We start from the raw sequence: 10,014 nt of genomic DNA on the forward strand, positions 1-10,014 counted from the left end.
TTCAAAATCCTTCTTTCCCCAAAGCTAACCCAACCTCTATCTTTGCAACTGATCCATCCCCACTGATGTCCCTCTGCTCTGGAGCAAGAAAGTTGTTTTTTGTTTTTTGTTTTTAACTTATCCAGGTCTTCATTTGGGTGAGCAAAATGAAATTGCCTCAAGACATGTACGATCTTGGCTCCCCAACCAAGGATTGAACCCACTTCCCCTGCATTGGAAGACGGATTTTTAACCATTGGGCCACCAGGGAAGGCCCAAGAAGCATTTTAAATTGAGCCCAGAGCCTGGAAGTGCTTCTTAGAATGGACTCAGATACCCTCCGCCTCAGCTTGTGCTCTTTCTTACCTAAGATTGGCACCTCCTAGGCCATGCCCTCTGCATGCATGGTGGTAAAGAATCCATCTGCCAATGCAGGAGACTTGGGTTTGATCCCTGGGTCAGGAAGATCCCCTGGAGAAGGAAATAGCCACCCACTTCAGTATTCTTGCCTGGAAAATCCCATGGACAGAGGAGCCTGGCGGGCTACAGTCCATGGGGTCGCAAAGAGTCAGACATGACAGAGCAACTAAACCACCGCGATCACCAGGCCATACCCTCACGTGAAGCCCTGAGTGGCAAGTCTGAATTCCAGAATGAGATGTGAAAATTGCAAAACCAGGCTTAAACCTTTGAGACAAACCAACTTTGTTGCTGAGAGTCAGGCCTGAGTCAGTGTCCTAAGGAGAACCTGGGCCCGACCAAGAGGACCCATGGAAGGCAAGCTCCTGACACCCCATTTCTAGAAGCTGGCTGGGATATGCAAAAGGACTCACCACCACCCTCGAAGCTGCCCCCCACCGCCCCTCCCAACTGCTAGACTTCTCCTTAGGACTCCTCCCAGGGAAACTTTTCCTAGGTGGCACATGGCCCACCCCAGACTGACTAGACACTCTGGGGGCTCTACCACCAGCCAAAAGCATCTCACAACCTCCATTTCAGGTCAGGTCTATAGGTTTGATGAACACAGAGAACCAGAGGGGTTCTCAGAGGTGGGAATACTCCTGGGGAGAAAGGCAGGAGGATCCCCTTACTTATTGGGGGTCCTTAGGTGTCAGATGCTGCACATCCTTTATCTGACCTCATCCACTGCAATATTGTCTGTTTTCCTCACCACTGAATCCCCAGGGCCTAGCAGAATAGACACTGGGTAAATATTTAATTACAGTAATAGTGAAATAGCTACCTTTTATTGAGAGCTTATTATATGCCAGGCGCTTTTCAAAGGGCTTTGGGTTTCTTAACTCACGCAATATTTGCTGGATGAAAAATCTGATAACTACTCTATAAGGCTAGACTCTTCCGAGTTTACAAATAGAGAAACTGAAAATGCAGAGGTAATAAATGGATGGGGACCAGGTTTTGAATCCAGAGAAAGGCGATGACCTGGGAAGCAAAAGGTCGACGGGGGGTGGAGGGGGGCGGGGTGTCCCAGTTTGAGTGAATGCGATAGGGGTGCAAAGGCAGAAACGGAGTGGACTTTGAAGCAAGTGCTTCTGAGGGAGAAGGAGCAAAGGGGGTGGGGGGTGGGAGGACAGCCAGGTGGTCGCCTCCTAGAGCAAGTGCTCTGGATGTGGCAAGACAGCCCAGGCCACGCCCCTAATAAATGCTAATATCATGTCCCCCAAAACCACACCCCCTGCCCATAGGAAGAGGTGGAAAGGAGGCTTGAATTTCATCATGGCCACCATGGGGCCTGCAGAGGGGAGGGTTTTGGCTGCGGCCCCAGTGATCATAAGCCCCCACTGCCATAAACACCACTGATCAGGTTCTCTCCTAGAAGTCCAGAGCCGGGGTGTGTGTGTGTGTGTGTGTGTGTGTGTGTGTGTGTGTGTTCGGTGGGGGTGGGGGCACGGCAGGCTGCTCCCCAGCACCACCTGGGATGAGTCACAGGTGACGCCCCAGCCCTGGAGCCTGGGCAGGCAGGAGCACACTGCCAACCCCACCAGTGGTTCTGAGCACACTTGTTCACTTGGCCGCATTCCTAAGATGAGAAGGCCGGGCTGGGCTTGCTGAGGGGCCACAGGGCTGACCTGCCCTCCTGGGCAGGCCATTCCACCAACCTGACTTCTCAGGGGGGCCAGACACCCCCACGAGGCAAATCCTGGCAGGGAAACAGCAGTGGCCCTTCTGCCCCTCTCTCACTCTTCCCACTGTGACACCAAGGACTGAGTCTGCCCTTGGCGCTCAGCCCCACCCACCTGATCCACCCCAAGTCACCAGTGACTCACCTGATCGCCTGAGCAATTGCTTCTTATCTCCCCTGCTGCCTTGAAGCTCTTCCCCGTTGCTCCCACTGCACACATGGGGTGGCGTTTGGCACAGAGCCGGTGACAAACAGTTGCAGGTGGGCCTCAAGTACAGCAGGGACCACGGCTACAGCCAGGCCTACGCCGATGGTCTTGGTGCTCCAAGGCCTCCATAACCCCTCCTGCCCCACCCCCACTGCAAGGCGGGCCTGCAGGAAGTCCTGTCCTGGACATGATCCCCTTCACCGAATATCCTAGTGATGCTCTGGGTTCTGACAAGTGCTGCGGCACTTCGCGAGGTCCCAGAAAAGAGCAGTTACTTCAGGTGAGCTTGAGCTGCTGTCTGCTGTCTGGAGGGCGGCGGGGGGGGGGAGTGCGTCTCAGGCCCTGTCCCCCTGCCTGTTGACCAGGGAGGCTATTTGCTGACCCCTGCCATGTTTCCTGTGGACCTTCTACAGGGAGCGGGGGGACCCCTTGCCAGAGCCCCACGTGAGCCCCTTTTAGCCTTCTCACCACAGGCTTCTCCATCCACAACCCGTGAGGACCACGTGGACACACACAGCCTCTGATTGTTCCCAGCACACCTGTTCTCTCCCATCTCAGCCCCGTCCTCTGTCAGGCCTGCGCTCTCTGCCAGTTGCCTTCCTCCTGTGATTTTTGCCTCAGGGCCCTATTTCTCCCTCTATCCAGCTTCTTTCTGCCCCTCCAAGCCTGCTGGGCTGGTTTGAGCCTGTCTGAATCCCAGGTTCACCTGCCTGGACAGGATATCAGTTCATTTCCAAGAAGCCCATGCGCTGTACCTTATACTTACGGCTCCCCAGCCATTTGGGGATTCGTCTGTTTCTAACCCACAGGGCCTCACTGGTGGGCCCTGTGGCCTGCGTGCCCAAATCTGGCTCAGCCAAAACATCCTTACCTAGGAACTCCACCCAGCCATCAAAAAGCTGGGGGAACAAGGATTTACTGTATAGCACAAGGAGCTATATTCAATATCTCATAGTAACCTATAATGGCAAAAAGAGAGTAAAAGTGTGTGTGTGTGTGTGTGTGTGTGTGTGTGTGTGTCTCACTTTGCTGTACGTCTGAATCTAATACAATATTTAAAGCAACTGTATTTCAATCAAAAAAAGATTATTTCGTCCTTCTGTATAACACAGGGAACTCTGCTCAAAGTTGTGGCAGCCTGGATGGGAGGGGAGTTAAGGGGGAGAATGGGTACATATGACTGAGTCCCCTCTGCTGTCCACCTGAAACTATCACTACATTGTTGATTGGCTATATACCAATATGAAATTAAAAGTAAAAAAAGAGAGAGAGACTACTTCGGGAAAAAAAAGCTGAGGGAAGAGAAAGTCCATTTTCAAAGCACCCACTCTGAGCCAAGTCTCCTTCTGTGCCCTTCCAAATTTAAGATCTCAGAATCCCCTGTCTTTCCTAAACATTTAATGAATTCCTCTTCGGTGTCAGGCTGATCTTTTTCACAACATTCTTGCAAACTATTATTTCCATTTGAGAGGTGAAGCGACTGAGGGTCAGAGAGGTTAAGGGACTTTCCACGGGTTACACAGCTAGTGAATCACTCCAAAGTCTGTGCTCATCTCACCCTGCCACATCTATCCCAGTCATGGCCTTAAAAGACACACTCAAGGACAACAGGGGCTTCCCAGGTGGCGACAGTGGTAAAGAACCCGCTGACCGATGCAGGAGACACAGGTTCAATTCCTGGGTTGGCAAGAGCCCCTGCAGTAGGCAGTGGCAACCACTCCAATACTGGAAAGTCCCATGGGCAGAGGAGCCTGACAGGCTACAGTCCTTGGGTTGCAAAGAGTTGGACATGACTGATCATGCACACACACAAGGACAATAGGGCAGAAACTGCAGCATTCTACCCACCGAAACAAGAGATGCAAATTCAAGTGCCTCTTGAAAGTCAAAGTTGCTCAGTCATGTCTGACTCTTTGCAACCCTGTGGACTATACAGTCCATGGAATTCTCCAGTGGGTTGCCTTTCCCTTCTCCAGGGAATCGTCTCAACCCAGGAATCGAACCCAGGTCTCCTGCATTGCAGGCGGATTCTTTGCCTGCTGAGCCACAAGGGAAGCCCAAGAATACTGGAGTGGGTAGCCTATCTCTCCTCCAGAGAATCTTCTAGACTCAGGAATTGAACCGGGGTCTCCTGCATTGCAGGTGGATTTGTTACCAACTGAGCTATGAGGGAAGCCCAAGTGCCTCTTAAACTCCAACAGAGCGTTTAGATGAGTGAAGTTGTCCAGGTGTAACACAAAAGGGATGAGCAGGAACGGTGGATGACTGGAGAAGTCACACTCACCCCAAGGGGGTAGGTGCTACTCAGTTCTAACCAAATGTTGCCAATGTGGGACTTTAGGTCAATGTGGCCAGCTCTTCTGATTTTTCAAGAAAAGTCTGGACATCTTAAATTTTAATGTGAAATCTGCAAAGGGTTTCCGTATGCTGGCTATATCAGGCTGACAATTTGACCCCCTAGAAGATGCTCCATGAACTTTGGAAGGATTCCATTTCTATGAAACACCTGGTTTTTATTTTTTGCCCTGCTTTGGGGCCCTCAAGATACCCCTCTATCTGGGGAGGGGAGGTTAGGGGTGAGGAGACATAAGTCACACGCATCCAAAAGGCAAGACACACTTAAGGAAAGACACAGGGGAATTTCATGGTTGTCCACTGGGTAAGACTCCATGCTTCCAGTGCAGGGGTGAGGGTTCGATCCCTGGTCAGGGAACTAAGATCCCACACATGTAGAAAACTAACAAACAAACAAACTAGGGCTTCCCTGGTGACTCAGTGGTAAAGAATTCATCTGCCAATGCAAGAGATTCAGGTTCCATACCTGATGCAAGAAGATCCCACATGCCACAGAGCAGCTAGGCCCATGTACTGCAACTATTGAGCCTGTGCTCTTGAGCCTACGTGCTGCAAATACTGAAGCCCTCACGCCTAGAACCTGTGCTCGGCAACAAGAGAAACCACAGCAACAAGAAGCCCAAGCACCGCAAATAGAAGGTGGCCCCCACTTGCTGCTACTAGAGAAAACCACGTGCACCCACAGGGACCCAGTGTGGCCATAAATAAAATAAATGTTTTCAGAAAAGACGAGACCCATGGTTATGTCACAGGGACCACTTGAAGGTCTGAACCCAAGAGTTGCCAACAGAATCTAGGTAACTTAGGCAGAAAGGAGGTTGTTGGAAAGATACCTACAAGCTTAGAGAATTGGTGAGTGAGACAGGTCTGAAAATTGGCAGAAACCCTGGGGAGCGGAACTGGATGACTGGAACCACAGCTAAGGATTTTGCCACAAAGAGCCTGCTGCCTCCACGGGACACTGGCGGCCACCCGAAGTCCAGACCACCTCTCCTCCCGTGGAGCCTTCTGCCTATGCTTCAAGAGATTCCATGCAAACAACCTGGCCTGGTGAGAACAAGTGTTTGATATTTTTGTTCCACACAAAATCTGATATCTGATCTACAAGGTGGATCCTCCAAACTACGGGAATGAGAGTCAGGACTAGAAAGACACACACACATACACACACAAACATAGACAGTCCAATCCATGGTCTAAGCTGGAAGGGGTCTTGAAGAGGCTCTCATCTTTCGGTTTCAGGATGGAGAAACTGAGGTCCAGAGCAGACCATGACTCACTCAAGGCCACGGAGAGAGCCTGTGTTTAAGCTCACGTTGAACCCAGGACTCCTGACTCAGGTTTTCTAACTGAGCTGTCAAGCGCTTCAGGACTCATGAGTAATGAGATACACATGAGGTGTGGCAGACAGGAAGCCCTCTTGATGGAGGAGGAAATGGAGAAAGGCTGAAGGACCGCTTCTTTACTTTTGGTCATGCTCCCTGTGGTGTGTGGGATCTTAGTTCCCTGACCAGGGATTGAATCCACGCACGGAAGTTCTCAGTCTTAACCACTGGATCACCAAGGAAGTCCAGGGGGGCCCTCTTAAGATGGCTAAAACTGGGGTAGGCCGTAATAGAGAACTGTAAATAATAATATGACAGCCATTGCTTTGTTGGGGGCTTCCCAGGTGGTGGTAGTGGTAAAGAACCTGCCTGTCAATGCAGGAAACATAAGAGATGCGGGTTCAATCCCTGGGTTGGGAAGATCCCCTGGAGGCAGGCATGGCAGCCCATTCCAGTATTCTTGCCTGGAGAATCCCATGGAGAGAGGAGCCTGGTGGGCTACAGCCCATAGACTCGCAAAGAGTCGGACACAACTTCACGTGCACTCACGCAAGCATCACTCTTTCTACACGGTAAGTTCTACAGAGACAGCAATGAGATCTCAGTCCCTGCTGTATCCCCAGCATCTACCGTGGGGTCTGGTACCCAGCAGGTCTTTCATCAATGTTTTTGGAATAAATATGTTACAGGGTATGTGTTGCCTATTATATAATAAGATGTCTTTTAAAAAATGAAAAACAGTTAGGGACTTCCCTGGTGGTCCAGTGGCTAAGACTCCAAGCTCCCAATGCAAGGGGGCCTGGTTTGATCACTAATCAGGTAATTAGATCCCTCATGTTGCAACTAGAGATCCCACATGCCCCATTGAAGATTGAGGACCCTGCGTGGCACAACTAAGACCCGGCACAGCCAAATTAATAAATATTTTTAAAAAATGAAAACTGTTATTGGAAGTCACTGCGTACCACATCATGGGTTGAATGCTTTGTGTGCCGAGAAATCTCCCTGAAGCCTCGCAAATCCTCGTGATGCAGATGGTGAAACTGGGGTTCAGAGAGCTGTTCCCCACCCCAGGTCACAGCTAGGACACAACAGAAGCAGGATTTGAGCTCAGCAAACACAAGAGCCTGGACTGATCCTGGAGGCCAGCTGGGGACAAGCCTGGGCTCAAGAAACCATGGAACAGAGGTGCGGTCCTGGAGCGGGCACACGCTCTTCTAACGCAGCGCTCTGTCATTTAAGAGCTGAGGCTTGGCCGGGCGGGGCCTGGAATTTACCTGGAGACTCTGAAGCCACGCGGAGGAGGCGGTGGCGTGGGGACTCCAGCAATTATCAGCACAGCCCGAGGCTAATCAGGATACAACGTGCTGAGAAACGCTGAGAAGGCAGCTCAGAGCCTCACAGCCTCACCTCCCCCAGTCCATCCAGAGCCCCCAGAGGCCCAGAGAGGGCAAACTACTTGCAGAAGGACACACAACCGATAAGCCATTGAGTGTGTGTGTGTGTGTGTGTGTGTGTGCGCGCGCGCACGCGCACACATGCTTAGTCGTGTCCAACTCTTTGCAACCCCGTGGACTGTAGCCTGCCAGGCTCCTCTGTCCATGGGATTCTCCAGGCAAGAATACTGGAGTGGGGTGCTATTTCCTCCTGAAGATCTTCCTGACTCAGGGATCGAATCCACCATGTCTCTTGCATCTCCTGCCTTGGCAGGCGGGTTCTTTACCACTGGGTCCCCTTGGGAAGCCCAATGAGCCATCGAGGGGAGGTCTCAAAGTCTGAGTCCCAGGGCTGTGTTCTCTCCACTGCCCTGAGCCGCACACATTGGGAGCCGGTGACTCTGCTACAGGCTTCACAGTCACCCTGCTCCTGCTTTTCTCCTAATGATCGTGCGAAGGGAAGCAGGGACATCCCCTGCTCCTCTCTGTCCCCCTTAGTCAGCGATCTCCACAATGCACCCCTGTTTCGGCCACTGTCCTCTGTTGGGTCCTCCATTGGCTTTCTGCATCATGTCCATATTTCTTCTCCCATCTGCCTTAAGGTTTTCCACACCCGCCCTCTTTGTTCACCACACTTCCTCAGGAAAGTCCCTTTCTCTGACTCCCCAAACCAGAACGGGTTCCACTTCTCTAGGCCTGAATAACTACCCCCCCACCCCATTTTCCTCTACGGAGATGATAGAATTTTTTAAGTTTTTTATTTATATAGATAAATAAATAAATAAATTTATCTGACTGCTTTTTATTTGATTAGCACAATGGTTTGACTTACAAACATCACGAGATGGTGACCACAATAAGTTTAGTGAACATTCATCATCCCCTGTCAACACCGTTGTTGCTGTTCAGTCGCTAAGTCGTGACTCTTTGTGACCCCGTGGCCTGTAGCCCATCAGGCCCCTCCGTCTATGGATTTCTCAGGCAGGAATACTGGAGTGGGTTGCCATTTCCTCCTCCAGGGGATCTTCCTGACCCAGGGATCAAACCCACATCTCCTGCTTTGGCAGGTACATTTTTTACCACTGAACCACATGGGAAGCCCTAGATACAACATTAAAGAAATAGAAAAAAAAAATTGTTTCTGATGAGAAGAACCTTTGGGATGTACCATCAACTTTTGTATGTAACATACATCAGTGTTAATCATATTCATCATGTCGTACATTACACCCCTAGTACTTATTTATCTGGACATGGAACAACAGACTGGTTCCAAACAGGAAAAGGAGTACATCAAGGCGTATATTGTCACCCTGCTTATTTAACTTATGTGCAGAGTACATCATGAGAAATGAGGAAGCACAAGCTGGAATCAAGATTGCCAGGAGAAACATCAATAACCTCAGATATGCAGATGACACCACCCTTATGGCAGAAAGTGAAGAAGAACTAAAGAACCTCTTAAGGAAAGTGAAAGAGGAGAGTGAAAAAGTTAGTTTAAAGCTCAACATTCAGAAAACTAAGATCATGGCATCTGGTCCCATCACTTTATGGCAAATAAATGGGGAAACAGTGGCTGACTTTATTTTTCTGGGCTCTAAAATCACTGCAGATGGTGATTGCAGCCATGAAATTAAAAGACATTTACTCCTTGGAAGGAAAGTTATGATCAACCTAGACAACATATTGAAAAGCAGAGACATTACTTTGCCAACAAAGGTCCATCTAGTCAAGGCTATGGTTTTTCCAGTAGTCATGTATGGATGTGAGAGTTGGACTATAAAGAAAGCTGAGTGCTGAAGAATTGATGCTTTTGAACAGTGGTGTTGGAGAAGACTCTTGAGAGTCCCTTGGACTGCAAGGAGATCCAACCAGTCCATTCTAAAGGAGATCAGTCCTGGGTGTTCATTGGAAGGACTGATGTTGAAGCTGAAACTCCAATACTTTGGCCACCTGATGCGAGGAGCTGACTCATTGGAAAAGACCCTGATGCTGGGAAAGATTGAGGGCAGGAGGAGAAGGGGACAACAGAGGATGAGATGGTTGGATGGCATCACCGACTCGAGGACATGGGTTTGGGTGGACTCCAGGAGCTGGTGATGGACAGGGGGGCCTGGTGTGCTGCAGTTCATGGGGTCACAAAGAGTCAGACACGACTGTGTGAATGAACTGAACTGAACTGAACTGATTTATCTTATAACTGAGATTTTATAACCTTTTTTTGTCCACGCCTCGCAACTTTCAGGATCCTAGTTCCCATACCAGGGATCCGGGTCCTCAGCAGTGGAAGTGTGCAGTCTTAATCACTGGACCGCCAGGGAATTCCCTGAGGGCTGTGCCCTTTGACTGCCTTCATCCAATTCTTCCTCCCCCACCCACACCTCTGACAACCACAAATATGTTCTCTTTTCCTATGAGTTTGTTTGTTTTCTTTTTTAAATATTCATTTATTTGTCTGTGGGGGGGGGTGTCTTATTTTTGGTATACAGAATCTTTAGTTGTGGCATGCCAACTCTTATTTGTGGCAAGTGGGACCTAGTTCCCTGACGTGGGACCTAGTTCCCTGAC

Source organism: Odocoileus virginianus, chromosome 12 (assembly GCF_023699985.2).
Source record: "Odocoileus virginianus isolate 20LAN1187 ecotype Illinois chromosome 12, Ovbor_1.2, whole genome shotgun sequence".
NCBI classification, from domain to species: domain Eukaryota; kingdom Metazoa; phylum Chordata; class Mammalia; order Artiodactyla; family Cervidae; genus Odocoileus; species Odocoileus virginianus.